A 27,868-nucleotide genomic window follows, 5' to 3' on the forward strand; every position below is an offset into this window, starting at 1 on the left:
TCGGCATAAATTGTATTTATTTTGGTGTAATCATTAGGATTAAGCTTGAGAAGAAATGCATTGATGTCTAATCCTCAGCTCCCCCCTCCATCAACACACACACACACACACACACACACACACACACACACACACACACACACACACACCAAAAAAAAATGCACACACAGAGAAACAGGCAGCAGCTTTACAGCGCAGCTCTCTTTGAAATCGGGAAAAAGGAAAGAGGGAAAAAATGGAGGCACTCGTTCGGAGCAGCCTTGAGCTCCTGCCAAGCTCTTGTTGGCATTGTGTTCTTACAGCTGGGCTTGTTTCCCTTTATCTCTCTCTCTCTCTCTCTCTCTCTCTCTGTCCAACTCTCTTTCATTCGCTGAGCCATGCTTTTCTTCCTGGCTCAGCTTGGCTGAGTGTGTGTGTGTGTGTGTGTGTGTGTGTGTGTGTGTGTGTGTGTGTGTGTGTTGATGGGAGGTCAGCACTCTCGTGGGGGATGTCCCTGGGCTCCTCCAGCTTCCTGTCTATTACTGCTCACAATGAAGGACTGTAAATAGAGAGAAGACAAAACGAGACAGAATGAGAGAGAGAGAGAGAGAGAGAGAGAGTTTGTAAGAAAGGATGCTACCTTATTAGAAAAGAAAAGGCTCCGAATGGGTTCTAATGAATATTTAAAGGAGCTGTTTGTATGATAAGGTTCTTCATGGAGCAAATCTTTAAGCCCCTTTCACATATGAAACCCGTTATTGTATGAGGAAAAAACAGCAACATGGAAAAGATAACAAATTTTCATTCCTACTCGCACTTCCATAAAGGAAAAGTAGAAGATATCCGATTTTATTCTGCCCACATTCACTGGATATGTGCAGTCTTGCGCTCTGATTGGCTACTCTACTACTAGGATATCAGCTCATATACCGTGAGTAGAGAAAAACAAAATGGTGGATCATGTTGCTGAACCAACCGAGGACGAAATAAAAACTCTACTCAAAAACAAAACCTCAAAAAATACAAAACAGCAGCAAAATATGGAATGAAAGTATTTGATGGTAAGAACGTATCTTTTTTTAATTTTTCAAGAATTATTATTATCGCATTTTTCACAAATTGCTCCTGTCATTTCGCCGGTTTGTTTACATTCTAAGCGGAAATGATTCTGTCGGACATTTTGTATAAAGTTTTTATTTATCGAATTTGCAAAAAATAAAAATGCTCTGTTTCTCAAAATCCAGTGAATGTGGATAGAATAAAACAGTTATTCCACTCTATCTCGTCATACATGGCTTATAGCCGACTCAGTGCTACCATACGTGCCTCATCGGCTATCAGCTCACGTATGACCCGATTTCATGGAATAACTGTTAAGTATTTAACGGAATGTGACGGAGCATGAACCTCCACGTGATTTGTAAAGCATGACGTATAATTCACGAGGCAGCAAGTCCATTGTTGTGAAAAGCCCAAATTGATATATTAGCTAAATTAGCAACATCAAACTGCATCATGTCTGTGTTGAGAGAGTCTTTTCCTGTTTCTGAACATTTGTTTTGTTCAAGCAAAGGCTATTTATAAAATTTTTGCTTATAATATTTAATAATAAATTTTATATATATATATATATATATATATATATATATATATATATAAGGACGGCACGGTGGTGTAGTAGTTAGCGCTGTCGCCTCACGGCAAGAAGGTCCAGCTTCGAGCCCCGTGGCCGGCGAGGGCCTTTCTGTGCGGAGTTTGCATGTTCTCCCCGTGTCCGCGTGGGTTTCCTCCGGGTGCTCCGGTTTCCCCCACAGTCCAAAGACATGCAGGTTAGGTTAACTGGTGACTCTAAATTGACCGTAGGTGTGAATGTGAGTGTGAATGGTTGTCTGTGTCTATGTGTCAGCCCTGTGATGACCTGGCGACTTGTCCAGGGTGTACCCCGCCTTTCGCCCGTAGTCAGCTGGGATAGGCTCCAGCTTGCCTGCGACCCTGTAGAACAGGATAAAGCGGCTACAGATAATGAGATGAGATGAGATGAAGTCAGAATCTAAGAAGCATAAGCTGATTTAAAGAAGGTTTTCAGTTGTTTCTTGAAATTGTTAACGTTTACACATGACTTGAGTTCTCTCGGCAAGGTATTCCATAACTCAGGACCTGCATAGGTTAGCGTTCTTCTACCAAATGAGCTTCTCTTGCTGATATCTTCTGATGTTTTCTTCGCTTGTTGTTTTAAGTTCACTGTCAGTTGTCTACAGTGAGGTAGTCTGCATAGTTCGGTCACAATATCACTACATCGTTTACGTCTCCGCCAGCAACCTCACGACCATCACAACATGTGATACCGATGATTATGATTCCCAGTGGAGCCGTAGCAAAAGATTACCGTAAATATCACTCAGTCGCCAGGAGATAGATTAACGTTTCAACTTTACTGTTTTGCTCCCATTCCCACAGGACACCATTAGAGGATAATAATGGAAAATTTACGGTTTTCAGTGTGAGTGTGAATGGGGTAGAGAGAGACAAATCATACAACCCATATAGATACAACCCAGAGAAATCTGGGTAAGTCTAGAGAGACAGATACTCCTACTCCTCCTACTACTACTATTAATAATAATAATAATAATAATAATAATAATAATATCCCAAATTTCCCAACTATGTATCTATTTATCTAAATAATAATTAAAAAATTGCACAAATATTTGTATTTTATATAATAGAATATATTATCATGATATTTAAAATAAATTATAAAAATGATAACATTTATATTATTTATGTATATTTATTTATATTATTTATAAATATGATAGTATATATTTATTTATGTATATTATTTATATATTATATTTTTGTATTTAAAATGGGTTTAAATTATTATTATTATTATTATTATTATTATTATTATTATTCAGATTTTCCAGACTCCTGTTGATCATTTTTGGAAAATCATCCATTCCGTGATTTGGATATTATAGCACATAATTCATAAAAGATAAAAACAAAATTAACATTAGACTTTTTTTTTTTACTTTAAAGATTAGAAGGTGAAAAGATATTTGTGTTTTTTAGGTTGCTTTAATCGATATAAAATCATTTCAAAATCAATATAATATAAAATTGAATCAAAATCATATGAATGGAATCAATTTGGAATCGAATCGAATCAGATCGTAGAGAATACAATTAAAACGCATTAAATAGAGAGAGAATGAGATCTCTCTCTCTCTCTCTCTCTCTCTCTCATTCTGTTTTCAGGCCTGTTACACACAAAAACCAAAAGGAAGTGACAAGTGTGAATATAATGTTCGAGAGAGTGGCAGAAAAGAGACAGAGAGACAAGAGAGTGTCAGGGTGTTTCTTTACGACAAACAAACAACCACAAGTTTTAAAAGGTGGCATCTTTTTTATGGTGAAGAGAATCGGACGTGCTTTCAGTCATGCACTTTATTTGTACATGCACTTAGCATGAAGACCTGTTTAACACCAACACAATGCCCCGTGTCTCTCCTCCTCCTCCTCCTCCTGCTAATATGACATTTATTCTATTCCAGTGCATTAACCAGAGCTAATGCAGAGCACCTCGGCACAAATCCATTTTGGATTTTAATAGCGAATGAATCCTTTTACACTCGGCATTATTTCTAGTTTCCACCTTAACGATCATCTTCCATCGATCACTTTTAGAAAACCGTCCATTTCCACGACTGCTACCAGAGGGCCGAGATGAGGAAGCACGGCCAAGGAAAGCACCACAGCAAGACACAAGAGCTCTTCTGATATTTATCAGCTTAAGCCTGGAAATGTCTCGCTCATTCTGTTGACTAAGCCAAAAAATATACTTAAGGATGAGGGAGCGTTACTTTGAAATGTGGCGTCTGAAAACCAAAAAAATGCCTCGTAAGAATGCAGCAGAAACTCATTTGTGGTTTGGGAAAAGCAGGTGTAAAGATAATGCTCGTCTGTTAGCGTTTAGACTCCTGGAAATGAGCACAGTATCACATTAAAGGTCAGAAGTTTGATGATTCAACTCGGTCCAAGTCTTGGCACATCAAATGGAGATTTGGAGCTGAATTAGGAGCAGACGCTAACTCAGAGGAAGGAACACAGAAACATTTTTCTTTGACTTTTCAGGAATATTATATTATAGTAGTTTTGAATTCACTGACAAGACAACAGTGGCGAACGGTTACTATTCGAGCTGGGACTTGAGTTCAGACAAAACTTATCCAGACACCAAAAAAGCACCAGGGCAAAGGATTTTGTCAGGGATTAGCGACAGGCTGCCAGGTCGCTCTGTTGTGTGTAGCTGTCGATGTTGATTTTAAAAGTAACTAATAAATTACACAGGGAAATGAATACTGAAGTCTGAGTGAAAAATGCTGTAGCGAGCGTGCAGTGTGGAAGAAAAGTCTTGAGACAGAAATCTTAGTTTCTCGGTCGTTAGCCTGTGCTACTTGCTCTTGATAGATGGCACTGGCCTGACCGCTTTATTAGCATTCGCTAACACTACTGATGAACGCTACACTGGCTGGAAGTTGACTTCAGTGCTGCGTTGGCCTTCGAGAAGGCCTAGGACGATACATTTTTGGTCCCTCCCACTATAAATCAAAATCTGATTGGTTAATTCATCTGTCACTTCCTACATAAACATACCCTGCCATGGCCTTCTGTCCCGGCAATGAAGTCCTAACCAATGAGTGACCCAGCTCTAAACGCTTCTCAGCCTAGAGACAACAAACAAAAGAATCTCACTGGATAACTCTGTTTTAATGTTTTCAGGACAGTAACCCTTTCATTTCTGAAGTAAATTTGATAGAAAACAAGGCTGAATTAGAATTAGAAGATAATAATTATCATGAAATTATGAAAGAATGAAAGAAATTGAACATGACGTTTGAAATGCTGATATGTTTGGGCTTTTCTGAAGGCCTAGAAGGCCCTGATGGTTCCCCTCTGCAAGACAATATGCAGTAATATATATTAAAAAAAACAAAGGCACAAACATAATGTTGTATTTTTTGTCCATTTACAGTTGCACGTAAAGCATTTTTTAAGCTATCAGCCGTGTTTTGTCACTGCATGCAGCACAAAGGCAACGTCTCTCTCACACACACACACACACACACACACACACACTGACTGAGCTGAAAGCACAAGGCTTTCACGTCTTTTATGAAACCTGTGTCTCAGGCGAAGTGATGAGACTTCCTGAGTCCATCTCAACACACCGTCTTCTCTAGCACGTCTAGTTCATGTGCTACGCGAGCACAAATTTTCCAATATGCTCTACGTACAGTACATATCACCATATATTTCTGTTCCACGTTGAAATAAAACACAAAGCCTTTTCATGCTCAACACTGTGAAACGTACAAACATAAAAATAGTTCTTGTTTTGTTCTTCAAAGTTCTACGTCTGCTACAGTGCTTTCTAAATGTCAACTGCCTTTTTGTCTCCTTTTTTTTTTTTTTAATCATTTTCCACTGCTGGAAATGAAGTTGTGAAACGTTTGCGGAATATGAGAGCTTACAGCACACATCATCATGGCTGTGGATTTATTAAGCGTGTAGAGATCTCCTGCTTGCTAAATAGCTGATGGGCAGGCTGATAGGAGCTTCAGGAATAATCGCAGAGGAAATGATAGGACCATGTGTGTGCGTGTGAAAGAAGAAGCAGCTACAGAGTGAAAGACAGAACGCAGAGTATAAATGGCTTTAGAGAATGTTTTCCTCTTCCTCCCTTAAGGGGAACGAGTTATCTCAGAGGAAGCTCAGGGTATCTCCACAACCTGAGGAGCTGAGAAAACAGGAAGCTGACATCTTGGAAAAACTGTAATGTTGACATTTTTTTGAGCTGATGACATGAGCTTGATACTCTGCTCTCTTCCTCTGATTAAAGGACCCAGTGGTCCACAAATTTATAGACCTGGAGGACCGGCTGGACAGATTTACTCACTGATTATAGAGCTGCATGCCCAGTTTTGGAGGATTGTTTGAAGCAGAGCAGACATTTATGACCGTATAATCAATGACATCCAAAATCACATTGCGGCTTTATAATCTGATTATGGCGTTGGAGGGGAAACAAAGCCATGAATGCTTTTCCAGGCAATGGATCACTTTTTAGTTCAGATTCTCGTTCAGTCTTTTCGCTGTCCATCTGTCCTGCTCATGTAAAACAAAGTTTGAAAACTGCAAGACGTCAAATGAGGACAACAGAATTGAAGATGAAGATGAAAATCAATATCGTAAGCACAGTAAACAGATTAATAAGTACAGTGAAAGTGAATGAGGCATGGCTTCTAAAAGAGAAGGCGTGGCCTCTGTACTGGTCACGTTCACTGGAGGCGTGGCTTCTGCAAAAAGTGGCTTGTTAGTCGGAGTGAAGCGGGCGTGACGTAGGCTTGTTGCCTGTCAGCCTTAGTGAGGTAGGTGTGGCCAGGCTTTATAGAGTAGGCGTGGCCTCTTTACATGTAAGCCTCAATGAAGGAGACATGGCCTTCCACTTTTCAAAGCTAGCATATCTGTAAAGCAAAACAACTCGGGATTATATCATATTGAATTCTTGGTAGTTATCATAATATCATAACCATATCAAAATATCCAGTATATCATTTCTGACAGACATACATACACACCCTTCGTGATTACACCCTGCACAGCTGTTGTGAACTAGTAGACATCTTAGCGGATATTTCAAGGAGTCGATTAAGTAAAAGAATGAACTAATTCACGGTCGTCGTGCAGTAACAGTACAACCCAAGACTGTAGAACAGACAAAAGAAACTGGTTTAAAGATGTTCCAATCTGGAATGATGACAGAGGAAGTCGGAAATGTCAAGTGATGATCCACAGATACTCCTTTTCCACCAACAGGGAATGGGTTCCTTTCTGGTTCATGGACGAAATTTTGAATCGTTCAGGCCTGAGTTTCTCAAAAGCATCACAGCACAAAGACCATCATTAAATGGGAGAGCGAGCAGCACAATGAACGCTCTCTCTCCTAGTTAAGATGCTCTTAGTGCGAAGACGCTTTTGGGAAACCCACCCCAGAGCATTTCAACCAAAAATGAATTGGTTCAGAAACTGAAAAGTTGGTTCCAAGCTGGAACTAAAATATAGCTGGTTTTTCCAATGTGAACCATAATGACATCAGTCTTTAGTTTGGAAAGGAAGTGGAGCACAGCAATGGAAAAGGATACAGCTTCGAAAAAAAATCGAATGAAAACAAATGGCTACAATAACAGAAAAAAAGCTCGCAGGTAATCATTGTGCTCCACCATCTTGCTACTACTGTTTGCTCCTGTTCTGAAATTGTGCAACACTCTCCATTCGTGACACATCCTTGATGACAACGGTTCCACTCAAAACTGGTGAAAACATGGGCTGGTTTGCTAGCTGGCACCAAGGTTCAAAGAATCCTGAATGGATCTGGTTCAAGAACCTGTTCCCTCTTGGTCGAATAGTAAAGAATCCATTGAGAGGAGTCCATTATATTGGCAAGATATTGTGAAGGTAGCATGTGGTTTTTAAGCTAAAGGTAGGTTGGACAGAGGTTTAAGAAACTCGGGGAAGCCATGGCCTAATGGTTAGAGAAGCAGCTTTGGGACCAAAAGGTCACCAGTTTGATTCCCTGGACCAACAGGAATGGCAGACGTGCCCTAGAACAAAGCACCTAACCCCCAACTGCTCCCCAGGCTGTTCTGAGTATGTTATATGTCATGCTGGATAAGAGCATCTGCTAAATGCCTCTAATGTAATGTAATGTAATTTACAATTAAATGTGATTCTACTTAATAAAGCAAAATAGAATTACACTACATACATACTGTAGTGGTTAGCACTGTCGCTTCACAGCAAGAAGGTTCTGGGTTCGAGCCAAGTGGCTGACGAGGGCCTTTCTGTGCGGAGTTTGCATGTTCTCCTCGTGTCCGCGTGGGTTTCCTCCGGGTGCTCCGGTTTCCCCCACAGTCCAAAGACATGCAGGTTAGGCTAACTGGTGACTCTAAATTGACCGTAGGTGTGAATGTGAGTGTGAATGGTTGTTTGTCTCTATGTGTCAGCCCTGCAATGATCAAGTGACTTGTCCAGGATGTACCCTGCCTCTTGCCCATAGTCAGATGGGATAGGCTCCAGCTTGCCCACGACCCTGCAGAGGATAAGCGGTTACAGGTAATGGCTGGATAGATGGACATACTGTTTACCACCTACACATAACATATAGATTTAGGCACTGCCTAAAAGCGGAGCTCCCATCTGTTTCTGGGTTGTAGAATTTTCTTATATCATAGCCAGTCTCCTTTGTTTTATTTCTTTACTGGCTAGCACTGGCCACTAGGCGGTGTGTATGACTGGTAATTACTAACACTGACCACTAGGCGGTGTGTCTCATCTCATCTCATCTTATTATCTCATCTCATTATCTGTAGCCACTTTATCCTGTTCTACAGGGTCGCAGGCAAGCTGGAGCCTATCCCAGCTGACTACGGGCGAAAGGCGGGGTACACCCTGGACAAGTTGCCAGGTCATCACAGGACTGACACATAGACACAGACAACCATTCACACTCACATTCACACCTACGGTCAATTTAGAGTCACCAGTTAACCTAACCTGCATGTCTTTGGACTGTGGGGGAAACCGGAGCACCCGGAGGAAACCCACGTGGACACGGGGAGAACATGCAAACTCCGCACAGAAAGGCCCTTGCTGGCCACGGGGCTCGAACCAGGACCTTCTTGCTGTGAGGTGACAGCGCTAACCACTACACCACCGTGCCACCCTAGGCGGTGTGTATGACTGGTAATTACTAACACTGGCCACTAGGCGGTGTGTATGACTGGTAATTACTAACACTGGCCACTAGGCGGTGTGTATGACTGGTGGTACACGTACACGGACAAACCACAAAAAATCGACTCGATGGGTTTACCATTTTTTCTTAGGTATGGTGCTCCGCTGGAGCTCCGCTAATATGTGGCAAGACAGAATAGTGTCAACCAACATTCCACTCAGATTCTACCCAGCATTTTATTTTTATCCAGCTCAACCAAAATTAGTTAGCGTGTCCGCCTCTTGGCCGGGAGATTGTGAGTTCTATTCATGGTTGGGTCATATCAAAGACCATCTTAAAAATGGTACTTACTGCCATCTGGTGAGGCTGCAATACAGATGTGAGTACGGAGTCAAACTCTTGTGGTTACCAGAGGACTAACCCCCCACTGTAACCCTAGCTATGTAATAGGTGGGAGTCCAAGGGCTGGAGAAACGGAGATCAACGCTGTCCAGAGTGCCTTAAGGGCCTGGTTAGTACTGGGACAGGAGACTGCCTGGTGCTAGCACAGAAAAGACTTTGACACCAAAATTAAAATGCAATGATGCAGCAGCATTAGTGCATTAATTAAGCACTGGCTTCTTGCTTAATACCCACATACTGCACATAACAGTCTCAGTTACTCAATTTCCTGTCTTGAGCTGTCTTCCTACCTACACATCTCTGAGTTCCATCCATTAATCAAGAAGACCTTCGCTTCCTGTCTCCTATTGTCTTACAGCTCATTTCATGGATCATAGATCTGCTGCAAGCCTCTGCACAGCCCTGAACATGAGAAAGAATATGGGGGGGAAAATCCTGCATCCTGTCTTGTGTCTATGTGTCCTGCTGTTTCTTCTTCCCATCTACAGACAGTTCAGACAGTGTAATCCATGTCTCAGTAATCACTTTTACACAAGAGCAGACAGTCTGCAAAAAGCAGGTTGATGCAATGTTGCTTTAGTATAACGAAACGCTGAAGCTGAATCTCTCTTCGGAAGGTGTGTATCTTGAGAGTCATCCATGCAGTTTGAGTGAAATATAGCTCACATACTTGGAAACATTCCTTGGGTGGAAAGTGGCGTAAAAAATGGATTAATGGGTTATTGTAGGATAAACGAATTGCTTTATGGCGAAGTTGTACTCACCCCAAACCATTGTGCAAATTGTGTTAGTTATTTGCAACAACCAGTGAAATGAAAAGGAAATATGAGAGGCTTTGGGGTTTCTTTGCTACTGGGATTGAAAAACTTGCTGCACTGCCAAATAATTACACAATACACAATGCTGTTTCATGATTAAATGCTTTCTAGGCAAAAGCACATTGAGAAAAGATTTAGACGAATACCTTCACACTTTACCACAGCACCACAAGAAAAGGGCTTCAGTTATGGAATTTGAGAGAGAAATTATTAGTCGCTAGCTTGCTAGCTAAGACTGTGCACCCTGCTAGCTCCTTAAAGATAAAATATTCATCATAGCAAAGTCATTTTACTCCCCAATGTGATTTATTTTAGACCAAAACAGCATATAGAATAAGGAAATAATGTAGAGTTAGAATGCTAGTCACCAAAACATGCTAAACCTGGATGCTAATCTACAGTCGGTTGTTAGGAGCTAAAAATTTTAGATGCGATTATTCTTGTTTGGGGGCGGCACGGTGGTGTAGTGGTTAGCGCTGTCGCCTCACAGCAAGAAGGTCCGGGTTCGAGCCCCGTGGCCGGCAAGGGCCTTTCTGTGCGGAGTTTGCATGTTCTCCCCGTGTCCGCGTGGGTTTCCTCCGGGTGCTCCGGTTTCCCCCACAATCCAAAGACATGCGGGTTAGGTTAACTGGTGACTCTAAATTGACCGTAGGTGCGAATGTGAGTGTGAATGGTTGTCTGTGTCTGTGTCAGCCCTGTGATGACCTGGCGACTTGTCCAGGGTGTACCCCGCCTTTCGCCCGTAGTCAGCTGGGATAGGCTCCAGCTTGCCTGCGACCCTGTAGAACAGGATAAAGCGGCTACAGATAATGAGATGAGATGAGATGAGATTATTCTTGTTTGTGTATGGTGACAAAAAAATATTTAAGATTATAGATAAACCTCGAAAGACCGTTAAAGATTAAGTAGTTTTTGTTTTGTGTGCGGGTTGTTTTTAATATTATGTTAGCATGCGTTCGGACACTTAGCATGCTAGTCGCATTGTTTTCTACAACGAACAGTTTAGTTCAATAACGATGTGACGACTTTATCTGGTTTTATCTGTAGTAGGCTAATCTTTCTGTGCTAGTAGGTATCTAAAAACTAGCCATAATACATGATCCTGATGTTTAGTAATTAAATATTTTCTAGTTTTTAAAACATTGAGAACATTATCCTAGGAAAATGCTTTTACATTTTATAACAAAAACTGAAAAACAGGAAATAAAGTAGTTTCACTCTGATTGTACTGTGGAAAGTGAGCATTTAAAACAAGTACAGATGCTAATCAAACAGGATGCTAATTATTGACCTGATAGTCTTGTGAGTGTGTAATGAGGAGGATAAACAGTGCTACATTTTGATGGAAAAGTAGATTATGGAGAAAAAGTACATGAAAAATGGTTTGTCTTGTTTTCAAGTTGTCATTAACATTATGCTAGTTATGCCATGACATGATTAGCATGGCAGTCATATTGCTAATTTGCTGCAGTGCCATGCTAATCGTCTCATGTCATAACTAGCATAACATTTATGACAACCAGAGGCGATTCTAGAGTCTGTTGTGGCCCCAAGCAAAAATTCCCAGGGGGCCCTTCTGACCAGTGTTCATCACCAATATGTTATAAATAATCTGACACCAACGAAAAATGTATGAAACCAAAGTTTTTTAAATTCCAAATGTGAAAATACAATGGTAAAGAACAATAAAAACAATAAAAAAAACAATAATAAATAAGCCCTCAGGCCCCGACTCTCAGGGGGCCCCTGGGCCAGGGGGCCCCAAGCAGTTGCCTGCCTTGCCTGTTCACAAGCTGCACGACTGATGACAACTTGAAAACAAGACAAACCATTTTTCACCTACTTTTCCTTCATAATCTACTTTTCCATCAAAATGTAGCACTGCTTATCCTCCTCATTACACACAGTAATATCAGGTTAATAATTAGCATCCAGTTTGATTAGCATCTGGACTTGTTTTGAATGCTCACTTTCCACAGTTTGAACCTTGAACAGTTCACGCCAACATTTTACAGAAGGAGGATTCGTAAACAAGCAAATGTTTACACTAAACACCAGGATTGTTTCAGATATTTAAGGTTTTTATATTATTATTATTTTGGATAACTACAATTGCTAGCGGGCGGCACGGTGGTGTAGTGGTTAGCACTGTCGCCTCACAGCAAGAAGGTCCGGGTTCGAGCCCCGTGGCCGACGAGGGCCTTTCTGTGTGGAGTTTGCATGTTCTCCCCGTGTCCGCGTGGGTTTCCTCCGGGTGCTCCGGTTTCCCCCACAGTCCAAAGACATGCAGGTTAGGTTAACTGGTGGCTCTAAATTGACCGTAGGTGTGAATGTGAGTGTGAATGGTTGTCTGTGTCTATGTGTCAGCCCTGTGATGACCTGGCGACTTGTCCAGGGTGTACCCCGCCTTTCGCCCGTAGTTGGCTGGGATAGGCTCCAGCTTGCCTGCGACCCTGTAGAAGGATAAAGCGGCTACAGATAATGAGATGAGAATGAGACAATTGCTAGCTTTGAGGAGTCGAGGCTAGTTTTCAGTCTCCTGCTTTATTAAGAGAAAAGAAACTCAATGCGTGTATATAAAACGTCACCTTTTTATGACTTAATTGTTTGTCGATCATAACAAATGATAGTTCTTTCGCTAAGTAGAGCCTTCATTTCATTCTGTAATTCTAAACGACACAGAAAGAGTCGCAGGCTTTCTGATTATAAATACAGAGTAGTAATGAGATTTAAGAGACAGATTACTACACAAGAGCAATGTATTTAGGCCCTGTCCACACGGCAACGGATTCAGGTGAATCCGATAAAATTGTTTATCGTTTCGGCCTGGCGTCCACACGGCACCGGCGTTTTGGGTGCCCCAAAATGATATTTTTTGAGAACGGTTTCCAGAGTGGAAAAATCTGGCAACGGCGCCGTTGCGAAGTCATCTGGATGAGTAGAATGGATTTGTTTACGATGACGTCACAACCACATGACTAGAACAAGCAGCACTCACTCATTCACGCCGGGTAGAAGAAGGGGTTTATGCGCATGCGTCCTACTTCTTCTATTGTTCTGGTGTCTCCGATGGGACCGTCTTACAGCGCCCCTAGAGGTGTGGCATGTGTATTGCATCGTTTTCAGCAAGCATTGCGTTGCCATATGTACCTGATATTTTACTGATCCGTTGCCCATGTGGACGCGATATTTTTTTTACCCGCTAAAAAAAAAATCTCGTTGCCGTTGTCGTGTGGATGTAGCCTTAGGGCCTCTGCATGCTCTTGCGACAAGGCTTTCGCAGATAGCTTTTCGCAGACAGTTGTAATTTATCGTTGAGCGGGGAGTAATAGGTGTGCGCGATGTTATTCACCGGCACAACGCAAGGGGGCGCGAAGTTGCGAAATCGCTAGGAGTAGTTGGTGGGTGTGGTTAGTGGAGTGTTTATCCTCCAGTTACTTATAATGACTAGAACTGGAGTCATATAGATGTACGTACTTCCTCACTTCCTCAATCAACCGCTCTTCGTACTGCTCCATCTTCGCTCGTGTTTTTAAAAATGCCGGTAGTGAAAACAAAACAAACCGGGAAAGTAGGGAAGCGGAAGTGCGTGTACAGCGGATGTAGAGTGGACCAATCGGAGCCCTCTTGTCTGCGACGCTGTCTGCGAGGCTTCTGCGGTGGTCACAATTTTTGGGAGGTGCGCGCAGAGTGTCTGCGTAGGTGGGGGGGCTACGCAGACGCCATTTGCGACGCCATCTGCGAGGACTGCGTTGTCAGCATAAATTGGCCTTTAGTGATGCTGAAATGCTTTTACAGGTGTGTCGAGTGAACGAAGCAACCAGAACTCGTTTCACGTCATGGGCCATGAGGTCAGAGAGCTCCTAATGAAGCACCCGGCCTTCCTGAGTGACTGAAGAGAGAAAAGGGAGGAAAGAGATTTGCAAAAGAGAGAGAGGGGGAAGGACGGGGTGAGAGATTTAAGGAGGGAGGGGCACTGCAGGCAGGCGTTTAGGGTCAAAATACAGGGGGCTCATGGAATATGTGACGAATCCTGTAATTTGCATGAAAATACAGGCAATCTTGAGGCTGGCAGCAGTGTGTGTGTGTGTGTGTGTGTGTGTGTGTGTGTGTGTTTGGGGGGGTTAAGTGGCTTTTTACCCGCTTTAAACAGCAAGCTTGATTTACTCGGCTCTCCACAGCAAGCTATCATTTGCAAATCATGATGCATTCAATACAAACCTGTGTGTGTTTGTTACCCACAGGTATTTGTGAACAAAACCAAATATATCATGAAAATAATTTTAGATGGCCATCTTAAAATGTCTATAAGCCTATAAGGATACACCCTTTTTACCCTTTTTATCAAAGTATCTACAGGGTGTATGCCCAACAATTACAGTTATAGCACATGTAGCTGTGAAAGCTAACACGTTTATCGTTCACACATAACTTAGACAGCATGTCAGTGTGCCGCTGGCCCTCTTTGAAAAATCTCTCTTTGTTTAATTTGGCCTGCGTGATCCATCCTGGTGCCCTGTGTCTGGTTGGAGTCTCATCGCATCGCTCCTGTGGAGGGCGGCCCCAGGTGGACAGTTGGGGGTCGCGCCTGGAGGACGCTCTGGACTCCTGCAGTGGTGCTTTTGTGGCTGGGGACTGCAGTTGACTTGCTGACTTTAGGACTGAAGTTGACTTTCTGACTTTGGGACTGCGGTTGTCGTGAACGGTTTTGTGCTCGGGTTTCCGTCGGTGGGGGTTTATAGCATCAACGAAGCTGACTATATGTTAGGACTGTTAATGTTATACTCATGTTGTCTGTTGCCTGGATGGGGATGGGTTCCCTTTTGAGTCTGGTTCCTCTCGAGGTTTCTTCCTCGTGTCGTCTGAGGGAGTTTTTCCTTGCCACCGTCGCCACAGGCTTGCTCATTGGGGATAGATTAGGGATAAAATTAGCTCACGTTTTAAGTCGTTCAAATTCTGTAAAGCTGCTTTGTGACAATGTTTATTGTTAAAAGCGCTGTACAAATAAACTTGACTTGACTAATTCTTTTAAAAGAGCTTCCAACTTGTGAACTGGATCTGACTATTTGTGAAATATTTGTTGGGGTCGTGTTCGTGAGTCATGTCGATTTCACTTGCATTGAACTTTTTACATTTCGTTTTACTTTAGTTTTTTATTACCTTTTTATAAAGTCAAAAGTAAAATCACTCACTAGCTGTTTCACTCTTTAAACCTGGGACATTATCGGGACTCATACAGTAATATTCAGGATTTTAACCTTCAGACGATATTTTAACAATTTCATTTCTGGATTATTTGTTGAATTTACGCCTTTGCTTGACTGTACTAATGATTAAAATCAGTTCCCAGAAATACATCACTGAGTTTCACCCCAGCATGTAACGGTCATAATGCTTCTGGATTAGATTATGGCTTTTCCTCGAATTATTGTGTCTACCGGTGTTTTAATCTTACTGACTGCAGTGCCTCGACAAGAAAAGGCCTAAATAAAGCCTTTATAATACGTGTTATAGTTCTGAATGAGGTTGAAGTACTCATTTAGCATTCAGCAACACACACACACCCTGTCCTGAGCTCAGTTAAGGACAGGGAGTTGCTCTGGGATAACCTGTTTTTAGGCTTTAGCCCACTTTTTAAGTATGGGGGGGGGAAGGCCATTTTTCTCCATTTGTTATCTATATACTGTAATATGTAATTGTCGAAAATGAGCACTTCTGCCATTTTCAAAGCAATTCATCCACTCACTCATCTTCTATAACAACTTTATGGTCCAGGTCAGGATGGGAGTGGATCTGGAGTCTATCCCTGGAACACTGGGTGCAAGATGGCAGCAGACCAAGAACGGGAAGCCAATCCATCACACTTATGGACACCAATCAAGCTACTGGTATGTTTTTGGAAGATGGAAAAACAATGGGGAAGCCATAGCCTCATGGTTAGAGAAGCAGATTTGTTTGGGGGGACCAAAAGGTTGCTGGGTCAATTCCCTGGGCCAGCAGGAATGGCTGAAGTGTTCTTGAGCAAGGCGCTTAACCCCATACTGCTGCTCTGGGGATGTTGTAGGTCACTCTGGATAAGAGTGTCTGTGAAAAATGCCATTAATTACCTGGAGAGAGAAGATGAAAATGAGAAAAGGATTTATCTGTGAGGTAGCAGCTCTACCAGTTTTTGGCCCAATAGCTAGAATAGCGAGTTCTCCCCAGTTGGATGAGGACACGTTAGGAATTTGTTTATCTCTATTCCTGATCCCTTGAGCTCAAATATACTCACACATACAGTACGACTCCCACGTGTCACAGCATTCTCTGCATAGGCTGATTTTGTATAGAAACCAAGAAACCACAGAAAATACACCACCTGAACTAAAGTACAGTTTCTATCATCAAGCAATCTGTGGACTATTTTTATCATGGGAATATTAATCTGCTAAACCTGTTGGCTTACTTTCATTTTACAACCCCAATTCCAAAAAAGTTGGGACATTGTGTTAAACATAAATAAAAACAGAATGTGAAGGTTTGCAAATCATGGAAACCCTACAGTATATTTCAATGAAAATTGTACAAAGACAACATATCGAATGTTGAAACTGAGAAATTTTGTTGGTTTTTGAAAAATATATGCTCATTTTGAATTTGATGTCAGCAACACGTTTCAGAAAAGTTGCAACAGGGCCAACAAAAGACTGAAAAAGTTGTGTAATGCTAAAAACCCCCACTAATTTGGTGAATTGGCAGCAGGTCAGTAACATGACTGGGTATAAAAAGAGCATCCCGGAGAGTGGAAAATTGTCCCGAGGTCTGATTAATCAAAAGTAGAAATTCTTTTTAGAAATCATGGACTAAATCTCTTCCAGACTAAAGAGGAGAGGGACCATCCGGCTTGTTATCAGTGCACAGTTTAAAAGCCAGCATCTGTGATGGTATGAGGGTGCATTAGTGCACATGACATGGGTAGCTTGTACATCTGGGAAGGCATCATTAATGCTGAATGTTTACACGTTTCAGAGCAATATGCTGCCATCCAGACAAAATCTCTTTCAGGGAAGGCCTTCCTTCTTTCAGCAGGACAATGCCAAACTGCTTTCTGCACATATTAAAACTGCATGACACTGTCATAAGAGAGTCTGGGTGCTAAACTGGCCTGCCTGCAGTCCAGACCTGTCTCCCATTTAAAACATTTGGCGCATTATGAAGTGCAAAATACAACAAAGAAGACCCCGAACTGTTGATCAACTAAAATTGTATATCAGGCAAGAATGGGACAAGATTTCTCTTTCAAAACTACAGCAATTGGTCTCCTCAGTTCCCAAACGTTTACAGAATGTTGTTAAAAGTAGAGGTGATGCAACACAGTGCTCAACATGCCCCTGTCCCAACTTTTTTGAAATGTGTTGCTGACATCAAATTCAAAATGAGCATATATTTTTCAAAAAACAATAAAATTTCTCAGTTTCAACAACATTCAATATGTTGTCTTTGTACTATTTTCGATGAAAGATAGGGTTTCCATGATTTGCAAATTATCGCATTCTGTTTTTATTGACAGTTTACTCAGCGTCCCAACATTTTTGGAATTGGGGTTGTATTTTACAAGTATTTCACATACACATGCGCACACACACTGTTGTGTCTCTTCCTTATTGTACCTTTATATCAGGTGTGTATATACACACTACCGTTCAAAAGTTTGGGGTCACTTTGAAATGTCCTTATTTTTGAAAGAAAAGCACTGTTCTTTTCAATGAAGATCACTTTAAACTAATCAGAAATCCACTCTATACATTGCTAATGTGGTAAATGACTATTCTAGCTGCAAATGTGTGGTTTTTGGTGCAATATCTCCATAGGTGTATAGAGGCCCATTTCCAGCAACTCTCACTCCAGTGTTCTAATGGTACAATGTGTTTGCTCATTGCCTCAGAAGGCTAATGGATGATTAGAAAACCCTTGTACAATCATGTTAGCACAGCTGAAAACAGTTGAGCTCTTTAGAGAAGCTATAAAACTGACCTTCCTTTGAGCAGATTGAGTTTCTGGAGCATCACATTTGTGGGGTCGATTAAATGCTCAAAATGGCCAGAAAAATGTCTCGACTATATTTTCTATTCATTTTACAACTTATGGTGGGAAATAAAAGTGTGACTTTTCATGGAAAACACAAAATTGTCTGGGTGACCCCAAACTTTTGAACGGTAGTGTATTATTTTGTAAACCTTGTTAGATCATGACACAGGACATCAGGTTATTTATTTTTTTTCTGTACACCTCTTCAAGCTTTTGTACAGCCCCAGGCTAAAATTACTCAGTTCCTAATGATCTCTTCACAAAATGTCTGGACAGGAAACACTAAAGCAGGTGTGTTACTATTTAAACAGCATCTGAATAGTATTCTAAATTGGTATATACATGGATAAATAACTCTTCCGATGTCATTGTTGTAAGATGATGGCGTTACAATGGGAACATTGTCATAACTTGCTCTTTTTTTTTTGTTTCCAACTGTATCCGCTTTTGTTTTCGTTTCATCACAATAATTCTTGAAGTGCCAGATAGTGTCACCAACACAGTTCCTGCACAGACAACTAAACAGAGCAGATTTGTTTTGCTCAAAGTGTCTTACACACACACACATCTCATCTAAAACCTACAGAAGCCCAGAAGTCAAAGTTGTGAAGAAAAAAAAAGAAGTGTTACACCGTTAATTTTGATTAATGGCTCGATATTTCAGCATTTTCTGTGTAATAAACTCTTTGGGAAGATGGTGTACACAGAGACACTTTATTAATATTCACAAGGCCAGTTGATAATTGGGTTCACATTGCAAGCTTGATTGCACAATTTGCAAAAATATTTCAAGACATTCCGATTTCCTGAGTAATTGTTTTTGAATACTGCTTGGTTTTGGTAGGTTCCTTTAAGTTTTGCTTGAATTGATTCCTCAAAATTTGAAGTAAATCACCTTCAAATCAATCAATCAATGCTTCCACTAAATACAGTCTCATCACTGTTATTGCTGTCCTCTGTTGTTATTGTCTTTTCCATGCAGCCGAGACTGGATGATGATGACAACAGTGATATGTGTATTAAAATGTCACCTGGCTGCATTTCACATCCGATCTTGGACCACATTCAAAACTGGCTTCAGTCTAATTAGAAAATATTGGATTTTTATCAGATTGATGTCACATTAAGGCAGTAAATCAGATTTGTGTCACTTCAAATTGGTAATGTGAACACATCCGAAATAAGTCCGTCTAATATCAACATTCAAAATGGCTTCGATGACCATTACACGATTCCATCAGTTTAAGTATTAGGAGCGTTAACCATATCTCAACTCATTTAAGTACATTACTAATCATTACACGTGTATTTGTCAACTCAGTCATTCTTGAGATCAGGGACAAAAGGGGTTTTGATTTTCTAAAAATAAAATCTCATTATTTTCAAAACATATATATTATGGTTGCACAAGGTGTTGGCCCTCTAATACAGTTTTCGGACAATCTCCCAGGTCAAGATTTTTAACATTATTTTCATGTTTGCGGGGCAAGTCAGAGATTTTGTCAACACCATAAGACACAAAGAAATGTAAAAATATATATATTATTTTAAAGTTTTTCCAGGCATTTTTACTCTTGGAGGTTGCTTTAATCTGTGTCATTCTGTCTGTGTTTTCAAACTAGTAATATTACTTTTAAAAGTTAATTTATTAAGATGTTATTGACTATATTTACCGGTATGTGACTTTATGCATTTAGTTTTTATCCTCCATAACAAACAATGGTATTAGGCAATATAAAGTATACACATTTAATTTGGAAATGCAGTGTTTTTATTGTAACAACTTGAAACAATGTAATAAAATATCCTTTTAAAGAAAAAATTAACTTAACAGTCATATTATGGAGTTGACAAGCTGTTTACGGTGTTGACACACCACTTACGGTGTTGACGAAATAGAAGGGAAATGGAGATAATTTCATTTTATTGACATAAAATACCACTTAGGGTTAATCATATATTTGAATTAAAACCTACTTTAAAAATATGAACCAGGCAGTATGCATATTTATATCTTATACAGAGCGAAAAGTCAAATACTTTTGTCAAACAAAATAACATCCAGACATTCAACCAAACAACTGATGCAATAGAACATTGAGTGTGTGTGTGTGTGTGTGTGTGTGTGTGTGTGTGTGTGTGTGTGTGTGTGTGTGTGTGTGTGTGTGGCATGCACACACATTATCATACAAATATATATGTGGCACTTATTTCTGGTGTGCTTCTCCGTGAGGTTGTAACAAAGAACATTCAGTAACTAAGCCTATGGACATCTGGAAATATTGAACTCATGAAAATGGGTTTAATGACCTGGCAACAACCGATTGAAAAGTTCCTCATCTATGAAGTCCATAACCTCCGAAGAGAGCTGGTATATGTCCCTGGTTCGACTTGTACGGACTGGTGAGGATGGTTCACTAAGTTTAACTATGACATCAGCAAATTGGACAAAGCAGACATCCTGGTTTCCTTGTTTTCTTTGGAAGCGAGAGTTTGGACCATGAGGGTGAAAAAATTCGACTTGAACATCTCCATGTTCTTCATCCATTCTGAGGGCTTTCGCCAACCACCAGTTATGGTTGTACATGACAGCAAGCCAATCTCCGATGTGGACATCACTAGGCCCTATTGTTGTTGTTAAGCCCTCAGGTGTTCTCTGAGGCTCATTTTCCATTGCTTCCACCAACATCGCAAGAGGACTCTGTATTTGAGCATGTTCATCCTAGTGCTGAGAGATGCCATGGAATTGGTGTGCAACTGGATTGAAACAATGAATGGCAAATTTCTGGCTCGTTACAAAAACACGACATCTGTCTACAGTAAATCATATTGCGCTGAGCCACAACTTGATGGATCTTTCTTGTTCCTGTGATGGATCACAGGGGCTGGGCGAGAACAGCATCATAAGTCAAGAAGTCATCATTGGTGATATAGTGTAGGTGGACTCCACTTAGGCAACTGGACACCAGCTGATGAAATGTCATGCCATCCACAATTTCCTGACCTCTGAGAACAATTCTGTCGGCACATCTCTTAACAGTCGCCCCAATGCCATCTGGGGCACCCTTGCCATGGGATGTGGGGAAGAAGTTCCATGTTACATTCTTGAACCCCATTTGAAAAGGAATGGCAGAGAGGAGGAGGAAGTTCTTTTTGTTTTTGTTACTACTATAGTACTACAACACTATGACATAACAAAGACTCTTTAGTCATACATTACGACTTGGTCATTCCGATAACAACAAACGTATAGCAGGGGCCGTGTCTTAATGGGTTAAAATGCTTAAGTAAACTTCAGTATACTTAAGTAAAGTAAGTATATAAAGTTTATTTATATATATATATATCAGCTGGATACAGTGATATATATATCCTGGAGTACAGTGGTAATGCTCACTGACTACGACGCAGGAGATCGGGGTTTGAATCCCGGTCGGGGCAAAAAAACATCATCCAGTAAGGGTCCTCAGATATATCAGCCTACCTCAGGAATGAGTGAAGACATAACTGATAGAGTCATACCGGCTCAGACGTCGCCCGGGTCAACAAGGTCTGCATCAGTTGCTAGGGAACCAAGGCAAACTGATGACGAAATGGGCTACTGGAACAAGACATCGATGGACGAGGACAGAAAATATGGATTTGCTGAAATGCTACTATACAAGCAATCCCAGAGAGAGGGGATACATGCAGCGAATGTGGGACCATTGGATACTTCGAAACCAGGGCCGGTTCTGCCCTAATCTGGACCCGGGTGCAACATCGCGCAACCCCCCCCTCCCAAAAAAAACACACACACACACACACCAGTCTAAATCAGGACAACCATCACATAACTATAAACATTTTACATCAACTATTTTAACTAAATGGGCTATAATAAATGAGCCTGCAGCCACGGCGGGCTGCCTTAAAAAGTAACCATTTGTCCTACCTTAAAACTCGTTTTGCATTTTCTGCCTCCTTTTTTGTATTTTCGACCCTCCGTTTTTCTTTCCTTTTCTGAAAACCTGATTTGTGTCCAGACATTTTGTTCTGCTACCAACGAACTAACTCGTCAGGTCTCGTCTCTCGAGCCCGCGATGATTCCCGTGGGAGGGGCAACAATTGATACATTTTTACAAACAGCCAATAAACAGCCAATAGGGAGGCTGCAACGTTCAGGCTCTCCTTTGCTCAGAGACACTCAGTAATGCACTTATTCAGGAACAGAGAGAACTCTTTATTTTGTCTTATTTTTTGGGGCCCCTCTCCACACCAGTCCCGGGTGCAAATGCTACCGTTGCTACCCCTCCAGAACCGGCCCTGTTCGAAACCCACAATCAAGGCTAACAAAGAAACAGCTATTAGCCCAGTGTTCCAACATCCGTAATCGAAATCTACTATCACAACTAGAGATTAATGAAATACAACAACGATGCTATGGCAAGGGGGAGCCAGGAAGACAGGTCAGCGGGGAGATGTCATCATCATCCCCACAACCAGAGACTGGGTACCAAGCCTCAACACAAGAGCTGCTGACCTGAGAAGGAAGATCGTGACCCAACTGGAAACCTGGAGCCCCCGACAAATCCCGAAGCTGAGTTGCCAAGTACCTTCAGAAGATCTACTAGTAGATGTGAATGCTGCTCTGAAGACAATATCCACAAGAACCATCACTGAGACCAACAAGCTGATACACACTACAGCAACAGTAATCATGGAGATGCTTGGACACAAGGTGGGCTCGGGACATAACAAACAGTATCCACCATGGAAGAGACGATTAGAGGCCAAGATAAAGGCAGCACGGAGAGAAGTTAGCCAGCTAGCTGAACTACAGAAAGGGAACATGGTGAATAAAGGGGCACCCAGGAAGTACAACTCACTCTCCATACCAGAGGCACTCGAAACTGCCACCCGGTTGAAATGATACACCAAGGAGGGAGAGGCCAGGAGAATAAACAAGCTGTTCTCCACTGAACCAGCCAAGGTGTACTCTCAGTGGCAGGGGAACAACAACCGGTCAGACCCACCAAGAGCTGAGGTGGAAAAATACTGGAAAGACATATGGGAAAGAAAAGCATCACACAACACCGATGCCCAATGGTTAGTGGACCTAAGAGCTGACCACAGCAACCTCCCAGAACAAGAACCAGTAACCATCTCAATAGCAGACATCCAAGAAAGAGTGTCAAAGATGAAGAGCTGGACAGCACTGGCTGTCCAGCTGGCTGAAGAAGCTAACTGCACTCCATGAACACCTAGCAGCACAGATGAACCAGCTGCTGAGGGATGGGACCCACCCAGAATGGCTAACCCAAGTCAGGACAGTCCTAATCATGAAGGACCCCCAGAAGGGACCCATCCCATCCAACTACCAGCCAATTACCTGTCTCTGCACAATATGGAAGGCCCTGTCAGGCATCACTGCATGTGGCTCAATACATGAGCGAGGCACAGAAAGGAATTGGCAGTAACACCAGAGGAGCCAAGCACCAGCTACTGGTCGATAGAACAGTCGCCCGAGACTGTAAGAAGAGACAGACCAACCTGTGCACTGCCTGGATTGACTACAAGAAAGCCTACGACTCAATGCCACACACATGGATACTGGAATGTCTGGAACTGTATAAGATCAACAGGAACCTAAGGACCTTCATCCAGAACTCAATGGAAATGTGGAAGACAACCCTAGAGGCCAACTCAAAAAAAACCATTGCCCAAGTCAACATCAAGTGCGGCATATACCAAGGAGATGCGCTATCACCACTGCTGTTCTGCATAGGCCTGAACCCCCTCAGTCAGATCATCACGAAGAGCGGCTACGGGTACCGATTCCGTAGTGGGGCAACAATCAGCCACCTGCTCTACATGGATGACATCAAGCTGTATGCCAGGAACGAGCGAGAAATAGACTCGCTGATCCACACCACCCGGATCTACAGCGATGACATAGGGATGTCATTCGGATTGGACAAGTGTGGCTGGATGGTCTCAAAGAGAGGCAAGATGATCCAGACTGAGGGGATTGACCTACCAGAGGGCAACATAGGTGATATCCAAGACAGCTACAAGTACCTTGGCATACCACAGGCTAATGGAAACCATGAAGAGGCCACAAGGAAGTCAACCACAGCCAAATACCTCCAGAGAGTAAGGCAGGTCCTGAAAAGTCAGCTGAATGGTAAGAACAAGGTCTGAGCCATCAACATGTACGCACTACCAGTCATCAGATACCCCGCTGGTATCATAAACTGGCCAAAGGAGGAGATAGAAGCCACAGATATCAAGACTAGAAAGCTCCTCACCATGCATGGAGGGTTCCACCCCAAGTCCAGCACCCTGAGACTATACACTAAGCGGAAAGAGGGAGGCCGAGGGCTAGTGAGCATCAAGACCACGGTCCAGGATGAAACATCGAAAATCCGAGAATACATCAGAAAGATGGCCCCAAAGGATGAACTGCTAAGTGAATGTCTCAGGCAGCAGAACCCTGATGAGAGTGCAGAGGAGGAGGAGGAACAGACAACCTGGAGGGACAAACCCCTACATGGCATGTACCACCGTCAGATAGAGGAAGTGGCTGATATCAAGAAATCCTACCAGTGGCTGGATAATGCAGGACTGACAGACAGCACAGAGGCACTAATCATGGCAGCACAAGAACAGGCCATAAGCACAAGAGCCATAGAGGCCAGGATCTACCAGAGTAGATCAGACCCAAGATGCAGACTGTGCAAAGAAGCCCCTGAAACAGTCCAGCACATAGTAGCAGGGTGTAAGATGCTAGCTGGATCAGCGTACATGGAGAGGCACAACCAAGTGGCTGGGATAGCATACAGGAACATCTGCAACCAGTATGGAATAGAAGTACCCAAGTCCCAATGGGCCATACCACAGAAGGTGGCTGAGAACAACAGGGCCAAGGTTCTGTGGGACTTCAGCTTCCAGACTGACAAACAGATCCTGGCTAACCAACCGGACATAGTGGTGGTGGACAAAGAGCAGAAGAGGGTGGTGGTGATAGATGTGGCGATCCCAGCTGATGCCAACATCAGGAAGAAGGAACATGAGAAACTTGAGAAGTATCAAGGGTTGAAAGAGCAGCTGGAACGGATGTGGAAGGTCAAGGGTTGCGTGGTCCCCGTGGTAGTGGGGGCACTTGGGGCAGTAACCCCCAAACTGGGAGAGTGGCTCCAGCAAATCCCAGGAACAACATCTGAAGCCTCAGTCCAGAAGAGCGCAGTCCTAGGAACATCGAAGATACTGCGCAGAACCCTCAAACTCCCAGGCCTCTGGTAGAGGACCCGAGCTTGAGGATGACATGGATACCACCCCCCCGCCGGGGGTGAGAAGGAGATATATACTGAATTCAGTGTGAGGATGATGGATAATTTTCAATAAATATGAAGTATATATAAAAACTATGCAACGCGGATATGCAGAAATCTCATTAAAATACATAGGACATAATACAACTTAAATTTTAATTCATAAAACTGAATTAAATGGGGAAAATGACACACATTTGTCAACACCATAAGGCCAAGGTCAACTCCATAAGACAAAAAATCTTATGGAGTTGACGTTTGACGGAGTTGACAAAGTAGTCTACTTTTCATCATAACTTGTGTTTTTCTGGCAGAAGCCATCTTGTTTTTCACCAGCTGCTTGTGGCCTCAATAATAAAGTTAAATAAAGCTTTTATTACAAAAAGAGTCAAATAAATCTTGAATTTTATTGACTATGGTGTTGACACACTATGGCTGTGACACAAAATGATTTCTAAAAGAGATAGTTCAGGGGAAAAATATAAAATATTAACTTACCAGAGCAGTGGCCTCATGGCATGTGTATCAAGCAGGAAGTGTAAAGGGGTCCTTAGATTGAGAGCTGCCCACAATAATGCCTGATTTTTTTCTAATTTTTGAAAAATCTTATGGTGTTGACAGAAACTCTGGACATGACTTCAATCGCTTAAAAATTACAAAAAAAATGTTTCTCAAATTGTAAACTTGTGTACAGTTTGAATAATTAATTAGAATACTTGATGACAATAGCTATGATGTTTGTTTTATTTTACTTTAAACAATTTTTTAAGCGTTAAGAAATTATGAAACCTGCTTTCGGACAAGGTTTATTTACAGTGCTGGTAACACATTCACTCATGTAAAATAAAATATATGTGTACAAAACCTTTAAATCATACTTTATAGTACAAATCTGTATTTGTTTTTTTATTTAAGATAATTATGTGACATATTTTATTTACATATTTAACCACAAAAATGAGTTTCATCTCTCAGACATGTTTTGTCCCTTATCTGAAGAATCACTGAACTGAATTCTACTGAAAAACATCTGGTGTACATTTATACTATCTGAGAAACAGCATATGAAAGCATGAGTTATGAACTTGAACCAACACAGTAAGAACTCGAACAAGTCATTACATGGAAATAGTGAGATCACTCAAAATCAAAATCAGTTATTACATTAAAAACATGAGATCCTTCAAAACAGCAAGTTGAGATACAATGGCACCTGTCAAGGGGTGGGATACACTGTATTCAGCAGCAAGACCCTATTTTTGGCCTCTATTTGGTGGCCTTTTATTATTATTATTATTATTATTATTATTATTAATTCATTAATTCCCTATAATTGTAAGGCAACCTTGGGTTTTGAGAAAGGCGCTATATAAATTGAAATAATAATAATAATAATAATAATAATTATTATTATTATTATTATTAAGAGAACAGTCAGTTCTTGAAGTTGATGTGTTGGAAGCAGGAAAATGGGTAAGCGTAAGGATCTGAGCAACTTTGACCCGGAGACAGGGTCATGGGTGTCAAAGGCTCATTGATTTGCATGGGGCACAAAGGCAAGCCCATATGGTCCAATCCCAGAGAAGGGCTACTGGAGCACCAACTGGTGAAAAAGTTAAAGGAGATACACAGAACCTTTATTTTTAAATACATTTCTGAGTGGATAGTATCTCCATCCTTGACTCTTGTATGCTGGATAAATGGGAATAAAATATATATATATTTTTGAGAGTTTAAAATCGACCGCAAAGTTGGAATTCGAGCTGCCCCGCTGAGCCAGCCAGCCCTGAGTGCGTGACGTCACAGCGGTAACCGGTTTTAAGGCCGAGGCCTTTGACAGCTATTGACCAAAGTCATAGAAATAAACATTTATGCTGAAAGTAAGAAATCCCGTTACCGACTTGCTCAACTAAAACTGATTTGACTTCACTGATTGTGGGTTGACTCTCATTAAAACAGGATGGGTGTTATAACTTATGCAACATACATGTACATGCATGCATTTTCACTGATAAAATGTAAAAGGCTAATTAAATAATCAGATGAACTGAGACAATCACATTCTGAAGCAAATTAAATCATCTTATACCGGTAACTTAAACACAAAATACAAATTACATGTATTAATCTAAATGCAGGTAAACAACATGTTGTTTTTGTTGTTTTGTATCCAAATGAGAGTCGGAACTTACCCATCTGTGTTCTCGCTTCTTGAAGGCCGATCTTATGGCCGATTGTTTTGAAACAATCTGACTTTCAGTTCTTTGTTCAGTTCTCCATTCATTCGCTTCTTCCACGTAAGGGCGAGATATTACTGCTGAGGCAAGAATATCCAGAGGAGAAATCAGAAGGCTGGTCCACTCATTCTCCATTTTCTCCATTACTGAGTACTCCGCCATTACTGCTCGGCTCAGGCAATTACTAAAACCTTGGACGCACTGTAAAAAATGTCCGTAGAATTAACAGTGAATTTATGTAAAATC

The 27,868-nt window shown here is 41.6% G+C and overlaps 1 long non-coding RNA gene across 1 annotated transcript; it reads right to left on the bottom strand.

The window, feature by feature from the left end:
• On the bottom strand, window positions 1–26,017 carry LOC132870399 (uncharacterized). Its single transcript, XR_009651106.1, has 2 exons — window positions 25,884–26,017; window positions 1–538 (listed from the first exon to the last, which is right to left on the bottom strand). It is a non-coding gene; the product is annotated as an uncharacterized LOC132870399 (long non-coding RNA).
• Between the last annotated feature and the right edge of the window lie 1,851 nt (window positions 26,018–27,868).

Source organism: Neoarius graeffei, chromosome 22 (assembly GCF_027579695.1).
Source record: "Neoarius graeffei isolate fNeoGra1 chromosome 22, fNeoGra1.pri, whole genome shotgun sequence".
Taxonomy (NCBI): Eukaryota; Metazoa; Chordata; class Actinopteri; order Siluriformes; family Ariidae; genus Neoarius; species Neoarius graeffei.